At 39.0% G+C, this 18,229-nt stretch overlaps 1 long non-coding RNA gene across 1 annotated transcript; it reads left to right on the forward strand.

The window, feature by feature from the left end:
* Window positions 1–2,075: 2,075 nt before the first annotated feature.
* Window positions 2,076–15,470, forward strand: LOC136882414 (uncharacterized). Its single transcript, XR_010861173.2, has 3 exons — window positions 2,076–2,196; window positions 4,064–4,170; window positions 15,205–15,470. It is a non-coding gene; the product is annotated as an uncharacterized lncRNA (long non-coding RNA).
* The last annotated feature ends 2,759 nt before the right edge of the window (window positions 15,471–18,229 follow it).

Here is an 18,229-nt window from a genome sequence, read left to right on the forward strand (position 1 = left end):
GGCAACCTATTCAAATCTTGACCACGCCCAATGTTGCTTAACTTCGGAGATCTCACGGGATCCGGTGTTTCTACACGGCTACGGCCGTTTGCATTGATGTACTGAAGCTAGACAAACATATTTCTCGTGCAGAAAAACCGACGGGTTCAGCTTCAGGAAGAAAGTGTTTTATTCTAAGAATAGATTTAGTACTTGTTAATCCGGATAGACCATTCACGGGGTTCATTAGCTCAATGGCTTAAATGCTAGCTTCCCACCCTGAAGGCTAAGTTTCGAATCCCGGTTGATCCTCAAAAATCACGTGGCTTCAGGAGTGGTATCTGACATTAAACTCCATATAAAAACCAAAATGAGCCTGGGTAGCCCCAGCGACCCCAGAAATAGCTGGGACAACCTGGAGCAAGTTATTTACCAGAGCCCGTAGAGACGCGATTCTCTAAAGGAGGCTATTTCCTCTAAATCTAATCTTCTTTGTCACAATGAAGAAGTCACCAGGACAAACTTTAATGTTGGGATAAATGTCTCCATTTCGGTGTTTTCAACTCTACGAGCGAATCGAATCACAGTAATAATCACCCAATTGTTCGCCTCCGTAGTGTAACAGTTAGTGGTATTAGCTGCCGTCCTCGAAGGCCCGGGTTTGATTCCCGACACTGCCAGAGATTTAAATACCCTGTAGGTAGGGGCGGTAAATTACACCCGCGGTATCCCCTGCCTGTCGTAAGAGGCGACTAATAGGCGCCCCAGGGATCTGAACTATGGAGCGTGGGTTGGCGACATCGGGGCCCTTAGCTAAGTCCTATCATTCCTTCCACTTACTTGTGCCAAGCTCCTCAGTTTCATCTGTCCTATCCGACCTCCCTTAGTCAACTCTTGTTCTTTTCCGACCCCGACGCTATTTGGTTTTCGAGGGCTAGGGAGTCTTTCATTTTGACGCCCTTCGTGGTCCTTGTCTTCCTTTGGCCGATACCTTCATTTTTCGAAGTGTAGGACCCCTTCCATATTTTCTCTCTGATTAGTGTTATATAGAGTATGGTTGCCTAGTTGTACTTCCACTTAAAACAATAATAACCACCACCACCACCACCACCACCACCACCACCACCACCAGAGATTTAAGAATGCAGAAGCGCAGGCACGTGATCAAAAATGGTACAAGCAGCTCATTTCCGTTGGACGTGTACCTGACAAGAGCTGCACCAACTCGGGACGAGGTCATGATTTTGTTCGGCTCCATGCCTGGTCTTTAGTCCGGAGATCCCGGGTTAGAATCCCGACCGTGTTACAGATTTTAACCTTCATTATTTAATTCTGATTGCTTGACGGCTGGGAGTGTGTGTGTGTGTGTGTGTGTGTGTGCGCGCATTATAATTCATCACTAGACTCAACTTTGCAGTCCTGTACAACTCCTGCCGGACACGCAGGATGCGTAGTATCAACAGTTTCGAAAATGCGGCGTTGGCAGTTTCACCTTCCCTTGCGAATTCTTGGTCTATCACGCAACTTCTATAGGAAAAGGCAATGAAGATTGCCGTGATCCTGTTCCTTTGGACATGACTCATTCTGGGAAGTGGGGAACCCGGTGAACACCATGCCTTTATTGACGCTTGTTGTCTGGACCTCGGTCACACGTGTCAATGAAATCTCCAGTAGTTTTCACCATTGTTTTTGTTTTCAAGCAGTGACGTAGACGAAATGAGCGTAAAATAAGCCTGGGAGTATTATTGCTCGAAGATCTGTGGTGCGTTCATTTCCACCCAACCAAAATATGTTGGGCAGATCGAAGGGTATAAGGGTGTTTAACCGATCAATAATCCATTGTTTCAGATTTTGCTCATTTATGAGTAAATAGGCGAGTCATCGGAAATGTGACGTAAAGACCACATTTTTACAATAACTGACTGATTTACCGCTAGTAAAAGTCACCGACGCTATCTTCGTTTGCACGTGTAGTGAATGCCATCAATTTTATGTAACAACAATGGTAACAATATAATCTTATCTTTGTGAAATATAGCGAAATTAACTTATTTATTTTCCAACGCAACAGTGCAGCTATAAATGCAGGAAAAATTTAAAGTTTTACACGTAATACAACGTACGCAGCTTAGCAAGCCATACCTCTCGTCATGAGATACCTCCTTATTCTGCTCCTGCTGCTCATTGCATCGGCGATTGTCCATGTTCATGGAAAACGTAAGTCGGACCTTCAATAAGGTTTCGTGGTAATTTTCATTAGCGCTGAATGGAGAAGGGTTAGGCATATCTAAGCGTTTTACGCCACATGAGGCATCAAATGTACACCGTTGATTTACACATCTATTACCACTTTCCTGTGAATCGTGTTGACAAAATTATTAGTAAAATAAATCTAGACATATGAAGACTATATCAATAAACACTAAGTTATAATTTACTATTAAATGAAAACAAAATCTTAGCTACTTTTCTAGGATATCGAATAAATTTTTCAAATCTTTCCAACAATGACATTCCTTCAGTAATTGTAAGCGGTTCTGTATTCAAGTATCAGGAATGTGTTAAGAATTTTAGGTATTCTAATGGATAACACACTGTCCTGGACATTTCATGCCAAGCCATTGGTCTAGAAAGTGTCTGTCACATTGCATCAGTTTCGACGAAGCTTTAAGTATCCACCTTTTTCTGTAAGAAAGATGTTGATCCAAACTATGGAAAAAACGTATTTTAGATTACGGCGCTGTAATTTACAGCGATATATCAGAGAAATATAATGCCAAACTCCAGCATATTCAGAATGCTTGTGTGCGATTTGTCTTCAATATTCGTGAAGACTGTCACATAACATCTTACTACAAAGGCGCAGAGTGGTTAGAAACTCAGGGATAGACGACCATACACAACTGATTGCTTACTGCTGAGAAATATCAAATGCTCCCTCATATTTGACCAAGTCCTTTGTTCAGATGAGTCAAGTGCATGATCGGCACAACAGGTTTACAATAACAACCTTCATGTTCCACAGCAAAGCAGTGTCGGAACTCAGAAAAAATGTGTTAAATACCGCTACCTTTCCACTCATTAAGCCATGAAAGTGAATTTTCACCAAAGTAATTAAAAAGTACGAAATATCATAATCTCCAGGATACATTTTTTATTCTCAGTTTTATTCTTAATTCATCCTCGGTATTAAAATTCTTAGCTTTCTCTTATGCCTTCCCTTCCTTGTTAGTATAGGTTATGTTTATGAAATGGTAAAAGTAATATTGTAATCTCTTAGATGTTCAGTTTTTAGTCTCCTTATATCCTCAGTAGGAAAATGTATCTTACGTTTTTTATGTATTAACATTATTAGATTGTGTATATTAATTGATATATTTAAGTTTGATTGGCCGTGAATTACATTCAAAGGGACCTCTGGTCCTACTTGTAATTAACTTTAAATAAATACATTTCTATTTCCATATCTGTATAATCTGCCTGCTGTCATTTCTTGATGGATACAGTACTTTTGCCTCGATCTCTTGGCACAGGCCAGAGTAAAGTGTAGCTTCCACCGATGTCCCAGTCAACATCCATGGCTGTGACAATATGGAAGCTGCTGGGGTATGGATGGTGCTGAGTAATGACATTCAGAGCACGACTAGTGCATCTGAGTGTTATGAAAGATGCTGCTCATAGGATCTGTCGACCTGCATTAGTACTTTCTGACCCAGTGAGGAAAGCAGTGGCACACTACCTCACTCTTCATCTTCCCTAGTACGCCTCATTTTGGTGCTGCCATTGGTTATTGGGTTTTTTTTATAACCGCATAAACTTTGGTGGTGCTATTTGAGGATCCAAACAGCCTTTTGGTTGATGATCTAACAGACAGACAGACAGACAGACAGACAGACAGACAGACAGACAGACAGACAGACAGACAGACAGACAGACAGACAGACAGACAGACAGACAGACAGACAGACAGACAGACAGACAGACATCTGTATAATATCTATAATACTATATAGATATACAGTATATCGTTACGTGTCTATATTTTGTAAATATTAACATGACACTTTGTTTTTACACCGAACAGGAGGAAGGAGACACCACCGCATCTCCTCATAGTGACATCGCAGAACAACTACGGGCTTTAATGGAACAAATATAGCCTATGAAGGAAGGACATGAGGAACGATAAAGGTAACTACATTTATTTCACGGGAAGCTAGATGGTAATGCCGATTCCTTGGCTAGGCAAAGCAAAACTTAAGTAAATTTAAAATCAAATTTAAAATAAAATTTCAGTGCTCTAGAAACAGGGGCTATGGAATCTTAGGAGTATTCCTGGAGTATGATGATGTCATCAGTTCAGTCGAATAATCCGACCATCGGCGATTATGTTCCACACTGCCTCCTTTAGCTGTTCTAGGGTGATGGTGTTGTTTGTTTTAATGGTGTCTGACCAACGAGTCCTCTGGCGATCTGGTCTTCTTGTACCGCCGATCATTTCGAGTATGATTACGTCTTCCAATGAATGTGATCGCATAACATGCTAGTCTCAGCTTCATAATCATACCAACCAATCAGGAGGGTGTCTTCCCGCATCGCGCTCAATTGTTTCTCTCCCACGCCGTCTTCTGCGTGACATCACGCGGTATGAAGTCAGCACTCGTCCTCCTGCTGACGAAACACGTGTTTCTGCTGCCGATCTTTTCAGTTAGTTCTGCTTTGTGACCCTGGTGTGAACCCGTGCAGTGAAAATGATGTGTGGAAAAGTTAAAAGTCGTATTTTATGTGCTGTGGTGCAGTGGCGTATTTACTGATTTAATTGTGGCGGTGTTACGTAACACAGCTTTCCAAAAATGACGACTTAAAGCGTTTGTCGATTTCTCGCTGTAAGCGAACTGATAATTTTAATCCGGACAATTCTCGCGTATATTCTGTTCATTTCCTTCCGAAGGATTACGAGCGATATATGAAAAATAAGCTCTTCGCTTTGCTCATCAAAAAAATTCTACGCCCAGGTGTCGTACAGTCTCAACTTATTCTCAACTGGAATGGAGGTTTTACTACCAAAGGACCTAGTACAAGTGAAACTACGTCACAGGTATGCATTTTTTTTACTTCCATATATGTCCTCCAATCTAATTGTTAAGCTGTTTTGAAAACTTTGGCCAAATTATATCCAAACCAGTGTTCTATGTACTGGCACCCCACAGGTATCCACTGAATGAGATAGACGGCACGAAGACCGAAATATCAGAAAACGGGCCACGTTTACTCTCACTACATTATCCCCTAAGAAGAAAGTCGACCAGTCAACTATTACTGACACAATTGAAGTTAATAAGAATGAAGAAATAGAAAAACTTCAAAGACAAGTTGAAGAATTAAAAAGGAAGAATGCTTCTACTTTGGTGACGCTGAAACCTACAAGAAACGCGGTTAAAAATGTAGAGGTCCACAGTATCCCATATCAGTAAAAATACGACCGTTACCAACCAAAGTGGCACAAAATATTATTTCGAAAGAGGTAGAGAATACTATCAAAATGTTTTACAACAGGACAGATACGATGTTTCGTAACTGCGAAGAAAACTGTGAAATGGTCCTCAGAAGACATTGCGAGAGCGCTTTTGCACTGAGGGCACTTTCTAAGAAGGATTATGCGTACCTCAGAAATAGAAACACTCCTTTACCTGCTAGATCTACATTGCAGAAGTGGATACGAAAACTAAAATGCAGACCTGGTATTTTGAAGGAAGTGCTCCGTTTACTGAATTATCGCGCAGTAAATTTTCATGGACTGAAAAAGTATGCTGTCTTGGGTTTTGGTGAGATGAATATTGGCCGTCGTATTTGCTCCAACAAGAACGTCTTTGTAGTCATGGTTCGAGGTTTGTTTCTCAATGGAAGAAGCCTGTGTATTATGACTTTGACAAGACGATGACAGCCGAACTTCTGCAGGACATTATTACAAACATTGAAGCTTGCCAACATTAATGTTGTTGCCGCAACATGCGATGTGGTAGAGAAAAATGTTAGAGTTTGGAAAGAGCTGCATGTAAATATGGCCAACGCTTTCTTTTATAATCCCGTGCACAAATTAATAAAATTGTGGGTTTTCTGTAATGTGCCTCACCTTTTAAAGATCTTGAGGAACCATTTCTTAGAGAAATGGCATGTGTTGCCCGACGGAACTGAAGTACATAGTGGTATGATACAATAATTTTTAGCACACCGAAGTGGGGACCTAACACCAACGTACCTTATCAATGATGTTCACCTGAATATAACTGGACGATTTCGTCAAAAATTACGTTTTGTTGCACAGTATTCCCCGGCGTACTCGTAAGGCAGTTACATACTTCCTGTACAAAGATCATAAAATTGTGTTCTTCGAGCTGGTTAATGACGTATTCGATGTATTAAATTCTAGAAACTCCAATAACCATAAAACTTCAATCAGAAGTGGCTACGGACTTAATCTTCACAGTCAAGAAAGTACCCTGAAATGATTTCTGGGCATTATCTACAAAATACGGGTTGGCAAAAGAACGTTTTACTACCTTTTCAGAAGGTATTTATAATTTCATTTAAGTTATTACTGTTCCAGAACCTGAAAAGGCTATGCATTTCTTGCATACTAACATCGCGACTAAAGCAGGATTGTTCGGAGAACTTTTTCTCTCGTGTTCGTGGGTTGGGAGCTTTTTGTAACAACCCAACTCCCTTTGAAGTAAGAAATCGAATTAGGCTGCTCTTATTACGAAATTCAAACTCAGTTCCTTTATCTGGAAGCACTTCGGACGGAGAAGTCTTCAATGGCCCATCGACAAGTCTTGTGGAACCCGAGTCCGGAGAAAATTTAATGAACTTTGTAACAAGCGAGCATTGCATTGGCATTAATGACGAGTCTTCAGAGACTTGAAAATTTTTCAAGGAAGTCGAAACCGAGTTGTTAAGGAAAGAGTGCTCATATCAATCGGTAGAAGGAGAGGATGTTACGGAAGATTCCGTAAAATACCTCGCGGGTTTTGTTGCTTTCAAGTGTCGCTTGATTGTTGAATCTCTTCGTAGGTACCTCAAAAGAAAACTGTTCACAGTAGCGAGATACCTATCACTGGAGCTCGGTTATTTCAAATGAGTGGTCACAAAACATAGCGCAGTTCTAACTTATATTTGGTGTGTTTCAGGGACAGACTGTCTCCAAAATTTGCCAGTAAGAAGGCCAAGCTTTGGGCTGGTTCATAAATTAATTAAGTCTCCTGACACGTAGGCTTTTATACTTAATATAATTCCATAAAGATCTCGATATGATTCATTTTTCCTATCCCATTTGATCTAAATTTTTGCTTCATCACTAAACAAATTAATCGTTTTGCTGTGAGTGGCAATATTTTATTTCTTATCCTATGTCATGTATTTGATAGTTGACTTAAACCACAAAATATGTGACGAAATTTAAAACATTTACACTCATCTTGCTTGTAAATCTATTGGAAGTACTGAAATCTTGAACTAACCGTTCCGTCGTTGGTCGACTGCCACAGCTGCTCCAATAGATCAATATCGAATTCTTAGATCTTGGGCTCGTGGCGGGTATATTTCGGTCACGATACTGACCAAACTATGGGGTTCAGAAGAGAGACCAACTACTTTAAATGTGGAGCAAATAAGTGCTCACTAAATTTTATTAAACTGCCAATACAAAAATATCTTTATAAAAATCATCCATCAAATAGTTTAATTATTTAAAATATTTAAACGCATCACATTGCAATGCGTGAATGTTATCTTCTGATTATTGTTTAAGACTCTCTTCAGAGGAAAGTAAAAAACATCATAAAATTAGTGGACAGCGAAAACTACAAAAACGAAAATTAATAAACATTTAAATCGGGCACCATTTGATCCAAACGATAACTGGCAATTAATCCACACGATCCGTGGAAAATCTGACCTTCAAGAACTAGAATTCCAGATTTACATTTAATTAAGGTGATCCACCAGTCTGATTCCCTGTCGGATATGGGAACACCCGCTGAATGGACCCTTAATCTAACAAAATTGACTATCACTTGCTTTCGATAGGTTGCGAAATATTACTGGAAAGCACGGTGTTCACTACAAGTAACAGCAATAATCATAATTCGAAATAAAATTCCACCATATATTGTCATCTTGTGACACGCTTAAGTTACGGAATAACCCCGATGCTGAAACAGGCATCTCCCAAACATCTGCTCAGAAGGAACCAACAACAACTCGACCCGAGAGGATCTTACTTTACGTTGTTCTGAAGGAACAAAACTGCGAAATGGAGGAAACACTTATTCATTATGGCTTTAGAAGAAATGCTAAACAGTGAAGTTAAAGAAAATCGTTAAGTCACTTGAAAATATTCTTATAAAACCAACTTTCAGGTTATAAACCGTTATGTTAAGTTTAATAAATTTACAAGTCCACACGATAAAATAAGTCAAAGGAAATCTTTCCAGTCCCAAAATTTACGACTACCACTACAAATCTGTCTACCGATATTTGTCACAATAAACTACAAGTTATTGGTGAACCAATGTCTCAACTAATATAAAGTGAAAGAACGTTACTTGAAAATGAAATATATCAACAGCTTACGAATCGAAACCGCATTCGTAGCGCAAGTCCTACATAAATCAGCTAAGTGTAAACGCACGGCACTATAAAGGTATATCGAACATCTGAACTATAAAATAAATAAGTCGAGAAATAAAATAAAAAACTAAAGTTCATTGAACCCGAACGTGCGTGGCAAACAGCAGTCATCAAACTCCCTTAGCTAAGTATCCACGCTGGACATCTCTCACATTCATTCCATTAGTGATTCTGTGCTATTATATAAACACCTTCTGACTAGTAAGGATTATGCCGAAAAATGGCCTCAATAATACTTTGCTAACATTCTTCGCATTTATAATCACTACTGCAGACACTAACATCGTTCATGTCAATTCGCAAAACACCTAACCTAGGACTTGACTATATACAGACGGCACCCTAATCCTGTCGTCGAGCCTACGTAGTGACTACACACCCTAACAATAAATTCTATAATATAGCAGTATCCTAAATCTATTGTTGAGCGGAAACTGGGATGTCTACTAATTCGTATATTCATATGATACGCGCAACATCCTAAATCTAACGTTGGATGTCTACACATCCTCTGCAATGTCAGGCGAAATCGTAACTTCAAACACAATCGCTGATATTTAACTTTCAACGTTGTCGGAACTCTGGCACAATGAAATGAAACTTGCCACAGAATGAACTCAAGTCTGAAAATATAACTATGTCCATTCCTTCCAATAAAAACGTGAAACTGAAATTAACAACGCGCGGCTACTTTAATCTATGACTCAAACACAACCTCAACACACGCAGTGAAGTTTGGAAAATAAAGTATAAGTTAAACGCTCGTCTAACTTTACGTAAATATTGCCAAAACAGTAATCATCACCATTACGACATTCAGTGTAATAAAGGCATGGGTTTCCTAACGGCCTACCATTCTCAACATTTCAAACATTTCTATCCACGAAATGTTCAGAGAAGTGAATTTTCATTCGATCTACACAGCCAAACTTTAATAACGTCCAATATTCCATCCACAATGTTTCCAATTAAATGATAATTTCGTTTCGTAATAAAATAAATATACTGAATAGAATTTTGTTACAATAATTAAATAACACCACAACCGTGTTTCAGAATGCCATTTGTTCGTGAGGTCACTTATCATAAAATGCACTATGCTGGATTTACATAGAATCGTCATTTGAACTTAACTGCCAAGAGGTACAATCTTCTGCAGAAATTGTTTATCATGGGAAATTCTCGACTTGAAATCATAATAGGATTTACAACGCGCTCACTTAGAATCTGACCACCATTAAATCAGTCAGTTGTTCCGGATTGCTAACAGGACATCGTATACAACCTGTCTCAGAAATATCACATTTTTAACATACAGCCTGTCTCAAAAATTCTTCGCCATCAACAAATATAGCCTGTCTTAAAATCTTTCTACATAGCCTATCATCACGGCTGCATCCATACTCATAAAATACAGGCTTTCTATGCCTTCAACGTCTTCATAACTATTCTCATAACATTTCATTTCCAACACAATCAATTTCTTCCTGTCCAACACTTTCAAATTCGAATATTTCCATGACGAACAACGTTACTAGAACCTTTTATCTTACTTCATTCCATCCTTCCGGCCTCAAGAACAAATATAACATACCGTGATTTTCTGTATCACAAAATACACGGTATTACAAATATTTAAGCTTCCCCAAAATAAATATAACGTTATCAGACTTCACTGGATTTCGGTAAATACGCAAATCTCATTCGACACTACTGTTAAATACATGTTTTAACATAGAAAAATGTATACTGATGTAATTCATATTATTATTATTGTTCTGAACTCATATGATATTTGAATTTATCATGTGCACAACGGCTATATTACCGTCATCATTATTCCTAACTTTTATCAGCTTGAACAACATTTCTTTGATTTTTAGCACGATATTTAAATTTTCCATTTTTAAAGTTTCTTAACGTGATTTTTACCGCACTGAAGAGTTTCGCACGCCGACAAGAACAATAAACATTTCGCCTGAACATTACTTATTCGACACAGGCATTGGAAATTTTTCGTGGGACAAATAAATTACACTTTATCTACAACATTAATCCAAATAGACAGACCTGTTGATGGAATCATCTTGGAGTCCTGGTTACATATTAGCCAGCTTGCCTCAGATTCAGCCGCACATGCCTGGAGAATACATATTCTTCTTATAAACTACTTACTATCTCAAAGATTTTACACTCTTTATTAATAAAAATACCACAAATGATGCACTATTCTCGCCCTTTATCACGCGAACGTATCTCCTGTCTGCTGGACGACAGCAAACTGTTTGCGGGAGCTATCTTCTCGCCCACCCAGTTAGGCCAGGTGTTCAAGAGATATCAAACACAACCCTGTCTCTGGCTAGTCTCCAAACATCCTTTGATAATTTCCAACACACAATAGAATCAATGAAACCAGCTACGTATTTTAGTTAAATATCTATGCCTTCACGGTTTTCGTCGGCGGAAGTTCAGGAAATTTTATATCACTTTCAAGTAAATTAAGTCGAGTCATCCTCATGAATGTATAACACAAGTTATTCTGAGGAAACAAAATACCGCACTTTTCTCGGAGACAGGCAACGTGGGTTCCTCCGCTCAAATTTTTAAATCGAGTGTGTGAATACTGATAGGGGGCCTATTTATAAGATCTGAGATGACGCTGCCCCGGTCATGAAGTCTTGTGGTGCAATCGCCTAATTTCATAACCGCTGGACCAATCTTCCTGAAATTTATTCCAAAAATTCAAACAAAATTACAATTCACAATGGTGTTGTTTTTATATTTATCCCATTCTGCAACGGACGTAATTAATTACTTAATTTCTGACACGTAACTTCGCGCGCTTTCTAAGGATTTGTCCTTCACACGTGTCGCTAATCTGCCAATACAGACGCTAACATCTCTCCAGGCTTAATTACATTCATTTTCACCCTGTGGATTCTGTTTTCATTTAATATTTATTATTAATTTCAGTTCCTTATTCCTGGATTAACTATGTTGCCAAAATATCTCGTTGTGAAGGTTTTCTATATATTGTTAAATTAGTCAGTACTCTGAGTTAGCCGAAGTGTCCCAGCATATAACGAGAGGGTGGCTCGTTCGCCACGGTGAGTTGTGTCCCACGGTCTTGGAGGGTGAGATAATCTCGCAATAAAAAAACATGGCTGCACCAATAGATTTTTGTAGCTGCAATATTAATCTATAATATTTTACCATCGTAGAATTATGGGTTTAATACCGGTACTTATCGAATCTTACTGAATTAGATTATTATTTCATGAAAGATATGGAAGATGGTTCACAGGCGCGAGAATTGACTGGCTTGTTGTACTGCGATTGCGTACCCTACCTGCTATCGTTCATACAGCGTGACGGCATAGCGCTCCAGCCAAAGAGAGCTTCAAACGCCGGAGTAGCCTACCTAGCCTAGAAGTGTAGTTACATTGCCAACCAATGACATACTGGTCTTTATTCGCTCTAAAACTGCCTTATTGGTGGTTTTTGCTGTCCATTGTATTCGTGAGGGTTTTCGCCAACACCCGAGCTCAAGAGCGTCGATCTTCCTCTTGTCTGCCAGTTTCAGCGTCCACACATCCCTACATGAACAGTAGGAATATAATTGCGTTGACTAATATGTACTTGATAGTCAAACCGATACATCTGCTCTTCCTTATCGGGGACATAGTTATCATAACGATTCATTCAAGCGAAATCCGTCTTTTAATATCAGGACCGCAATCTCTACTTTGACTGATTTTGGCTCCCAAGAAGTTGATTTCCTCCACACTCTCTGTCTCCTACCAAATCAGCTTTACACAAACTCTCCCACGCTCACCCGTAGTCATAACATTATTCTTTTAAATACTGAGATAGATGCCCATTTTTTAACTTTCATCTTTCAGGCGGGAAATTAAAAGCTTTAGATCTTCTTCTGTTTTCACCAGCAGAGTTGTATCATCAGCATATCTCAAATTCTTTATTAGTCTCTCCTACAATCTTCACACCAATGTACACGTGAGTATACTTTAGTGTAGAAATTCATGGCTTTCAGAATTTCACTCATGATTTCAGTAAAGCAGGTAGGAGAGGCACCAGATGTAGATATAATGTGCAACTTGATAAACGCTTGCTATCGTTTACCGAAGCTACCAAATAAAAAATGTAGCGAGATCGTCGTTACATTTGTGCGACGCTCTTATAAAGAGCTCCTTATGGAACATCGTCGTGCGAAACGGAACCTTTCCATGCGACATAAAATGGTTTTGGCAAGGGACAGTCACCCCTGTTGTGTACATCAATGAACGTTTTGTGTCTTCCCGACAAAGGCTTTTAGCGCAAGCAAGGCACCGAAGGAGCGAATGATGAATTCTCATTGGTGAGAAATGGAACGATAAGTATGAGGAAAAGTAACGTTCTGAGTTCAATAACAATTAATGTTGCCTAAGACAAGATCTAGAAAAATTATAAACGGTGGCTGACTGACTACCTGAGTTATAATTTGTTTTACGTTGCACAGACACAGATATGGCTACAAGGGGATAGTGAAGGGCAGGAAGTGGTTAGGAAGCGGCCGTGGCCTGAATTAAGGTGCAGCCCCAATATTTTCCTGGTGGGAAAATGGGAAACCGTTATCAGGGCTACCGACAGAGGCGTTTGAACCCAACATCTCCCGAATACAAAGCGCACAGATGCATGACCCCATCCTCACGTCCAACTCACTCTGTGCCTAGCTAACTGTAACGTTAGTATTTAACATCAAAACGTTAGAGAACTTACGTTTAAACTAGATTTAATCAAAGAAAATTTATATCCAAGCGACAAGGATACATCGTTTTTCCCTAAGATATTTATGATACTGAGGTCTGTATTCATTGCTTCCTAATGTACAGGGTGAACGAAGCTAACGGCACGAGGTGAGGTGGGGCAGAATGTATGGCAGTCGAAAGGAAAAGAACGGTACTGAATAGTTGGGTGACCGACCTTCACTCAGACTCTCTGCTGCTAAAATATTACCAAGGGGAAAATTATGATTCCTTACCGCTGTTTATATGATATCTCTCCAGGTTCTAAAGCGGAAAACCTACAAAGAATTTTTCAGGTGCCATGAGTCTCAATGTATATTATCGAAAGCAAATAAGTCATCATCATCAAATGCAGGTAAGCTAATCGATTCGAGGGTTTAGTTTTAAAGATGACCATTTAGTGAAGCAAAATTTCGCTCACAGTTCTTTAAAATATAAAACTGAAAGCAACATTGATCAATGTGGGTGACTTTCTGGCAAATCATAGTGAACTGGCATCAACTTTGCAATTTCTATTTGAACAATATTGTCTCATAATAGAGGGACGATTAATCCCTGAAGGTGAAGTGACACACCTTGGGCTAGGGAGACCTAGGATTCATTTAATAAGAGAATAAGTAGTAATTGGTCTCTAAGACGGGATACAGTTTGTAATTCCTTTTCCTTTGTATTCTCCCTTCGTAATACTTGAGATGCATAATCAGTAGATAACATTGTCTCGGAAATAATTTTGGTATCTCCATGAATAACAAATTCCATCCTGTTCCGACGAGCACGTTGTCTGGCCCTTCTAGAAAGTTGAATGGCATTGCACATATAGTCTTCTTAACTGTAATCATTTGAACTTCGCCAATATCTTACTTCGAATAAGAAATTATTTTTCTCTTACATTTCCATTGGATGTTTCGAAAACAGTGCGAAACGTGTTTTCAAAGTCAGCTAAGTTACTTGGACAATGTTTCAATTTGCCCTGATTCAAAACATCTCTAACCACTGCCTTTCGTTTATTAAGATTGTTGTCTGTCTCCATGGCTAAACGGTTAGCATGCTGGAATATGGTCCAAGAGGTCCCGGGTTAGATTCGCGGCCATGTCAGTGATTTTATCTTTCATTAGTTAATTCCTATGGCTCGGAGGCATTATAAATCATCTTTAATGACACTGAATTCTCTATAGCCTTGCACGATTGTTCGTAGAGGGTTTGAAGAGCCTTTGTGGTTAATTACAAATCGCTTCACTTTGTGTGATTTTTCACTTGGTAATAACGTGTGGCAGAAATTTGAGTTACCTTACATGCACTGCTGAATTGCTTGCAACAAGAAGCAAGGGAATTCATTAATGTTATTATTAATTAATAACTTATTATAAATAATTTTCCAGAGTATAACATTTCCAAATTACTATAAATATCGTAAAACAACTTCCGTTTTGTATTTTAACCGTGCAAATCAACAGTGTAAATGTATTTCCAATCAGAGTTGTTTCGTAATGTTTCATTTAATTTAGTATCGGCTGATAATATATTTATTTTGCTCTGACTACAACTGTATGCATGTCTTTTAGATTGATGAATGCTTTCTCCTCTAGCTGACCTGAAACTGAGCGCATATTCTGAGAAACTGTTGGCATCTGAAGACGCGCCCAGTAACACTATCAGTGACACTGTACTTTAATGTATTACGGTCCTCTTAGTCAAAATGTGATCATCTTTTAAATACGCGTTTTCATTTTTACAGGATGTCAGCGAGGAAATATGACGCCATACTAAACGAAAGATGATTCTACGACTACAAACCTTCTTCCCACATGATTTATATTCAGCGAAACTACCCGATGCTGTGGACGGTGCAAACGTTCCAGCAGACATATAACATTGGACATTTGAGAAAAGACGGCATTGTACATTATAAATCTCTTACTACTGATTAAATCTTTTTGATAATTGGTCAAAATTTACAACGATCAAATTAAAATGAATAAATAAATTTATGTGAAAGGTCAACGTTTCTATTACTTCTAATTGCGATAAGCGATGGATGCTTCATTTAATTATTTCGAGCGGCTGTACTTCGTATTTTTCTGTGAGATCCTTTCCAGGTAGTGGCTTGAACATAAAAACAACGAAGTGTCTCTGGAACTCTTCCACAAGTGAAATGTTTAGTTTTTCCTTATTTATTAAAAGATCATTACTGGAAAACCACACCTTCTTCCTGCCTTTTCCCCCAACATTATACTATCAGCACTAATGTTGAATAAGCTTAGTTTTACGAGTGAATGTCCTTGTCCTTGCTTTTTAACAACCCATACTCAAAAAGGATTAGAATACTTCGGACTCAGAAACCTAATGCAGGCAGTTTGACAAGAGATTAAGTGTTGTCGAAGAGAGTTCTTGAAAAAAATTATCGGACAACCGTAGGTCGAAGTATGAAGTGTGAGCGTGCAGATTGTGCGAAGAGTACCTGTCAACAATACGGCTTGCATGTATCTGTGACGGCAGCAGCAGTGGTGGCAATACTACTTGTAATAGGGGATGTCGAGATGAGCCCTCGTCCCAGATCAGTGGGATCAATTGGCTGGGAAGAGACAGAGAAGGTTAGAGAAACAATCAGAGAGGCTTGACAGGCGGAACACACTAGAGATCTATCTGGGAACAATGTAATAAAATGAAAGAGATAAAAGAGTGTTTAAAAGAGAAAGAATAATAACAGAGAAGGTTGTATAGAATACTGGTGAGTTAGATGCCCTGAAGGCCAAAATAAAGGGTATAGTCTTAGGGAGTGGAATTTAATATATTAAATCCCACAACAGGTTGCCCCCGAGCGGAATTTAATATATTAAATGTTCAGAGATCCTGCCTTACCAGTACCCGTAGTAATCAAAAACACAACAGATGGCAGGAAACAAAACTTTTGGGTCCGGCTGAAAGGGGAATCCTCAAGTAGAGTTACGTTATCTCCCCGCTAGCTTTTTGCAAGCTGTAAGCGTGCATCGTGAGTTTTGAAACCGGTTTTTTCCGATTGACAGAGCTACTTTGCGACATGGTTAGTAAGAAGAGAGTCAGTGAGCAAGAAATTGCTTCAGTTTCGGACTGCGTGGACGTAGATGGAAGTGATGTTTCATATGAAGAGTCCGAAAATGGAAATTCAAGTAGTGAGTCTTCTCAGTGCAAGAGTGACCCAACTGCCCCGGAGAATGAAACAGCTGACGAAAGGACTGACGTGTGTAACTTAGACCCAGGACCTTCTTGTACAATTCTGACGTATAATATTAATCAAGGACCAATTTTACATTAACATTTTGACATGGCGACCGAACCTGTAGAGTACATTTTACTTTTCTTTGATATCTCTACTGAAATTTCGACATAATACACCAGGAAACAGTAATTCAGAGGAAACGAATGGAAAGAACAGGAAACGCTTCGAACTAGAAGATGTAGAGTCAAAGACAGATCATTTCCAACACTATCTGCTATAAGCGCTTTATGTGCAAAACATACTGCGAGGAAAATTTTTGATAATATCCTGCGAACTTCTGTGGTGGAGCACATCCAGTATTTAAGGTAAGTAATTAATATTATGCACATATGCATCCTTATATCTAGTTTTCAATAATTCTGGATGAATTTTAATTTGGCATATTTTGATGTGTATACGGACATAAAAAGCTTCCGCCCTCGTAGGGTTATAGGAGAAGTTAAGCCATGTAAATCAGCAATAAATTTTGTCAACCAGGAATGCAGGATGAAAAAATATCTATTCTAGGCTACTGTGTACCTGAGAATTAACATGAAAATTTAAACGATACACTTAACAAGGTGCTGGACTTTATACAAAGCCGAATTTTAGGTCAAATGCAGTGAAATAGACATAGGGGACTTCCACGGAGTGAGGGGGTGGGGGTTTGGGGTGGGGAGTGAAGGGAAGGAGGGCAAATAAAGTCAAATTATTATCAGATTTGATAGCAATGAAGGATTTAAGGAAAAAGTAGATTTTAAAACGGGAAAAGCATACGGGTGAAAAGGGACACAGCTAAAGGTACCGTCACGGAGCAAAGAATTCTGCATTTACATTTATGAAGAGCAAGGATTCAGGATTCAAAGGAGTACATACAAGGACAGCGCTTGAAATAGTTGGTGATGGTAATCGGTGTCAAGCTTGGACACCAATGCAGCTAAAAGAAATGGATGAGAAGCAGCAGCAACCGCAAGGTGCGGCGCATACGACAGATGAAGGAACGTGCAAGGTTGCTACGAATAATGATAGTGATTGTGCAGCAACTTGCGAAACTACAGGTGGCAGAGAGATTCAGCGCACTGCAAGATTGGTGAAAGGAAGTGAACAGCCAGTTGTATCTGGAGAAATCATGGACTTTCAGACTAGCTGACTGCTGTTTCGAGAATTGTTTTTAAAATCAATGCACAAGTGTCAAATTGGGCAACTTAGACATGTTTCTTTTTGAAAATATAAATATGTGGAACCCTTTAATCTAGAAGGCTGTGGCTTTCATTGTTCTATTCCTGAATGTTATATGCAGAGGTTTCCGGCACTGTCATAACTAACATGTCAATAGTTTCAGTTAAATGGAGTTGGATTTTTGTCACTCTTATGGTAAATGTGTGAGTGAACATTCTGTTTTACTTTGAAATCATATTCTGAAAAATGCCTTTTTCTCACACGTTTGACCCATTATCTCAGAAACTAAAACTGGATAGGCAGTTCATTGTTTGCAGAGAGTCACCTTGTGCCATGATACAGTTAT

Source organism: Anabrus simplex, chromosome 1 (genome assembly GCF_040414725.1).
Source record: "Anabrus simplex isolate iqAnaSimp1 chromosome 1, ASM4041472v1, whole genome shotgun sequence".
Lineage (NCBI taxonomy): Eukaryota > Metazoa > Arthropoda > Insecta > Orthoptera > Tettigoniidae > Anabrus > Anabrus simplex.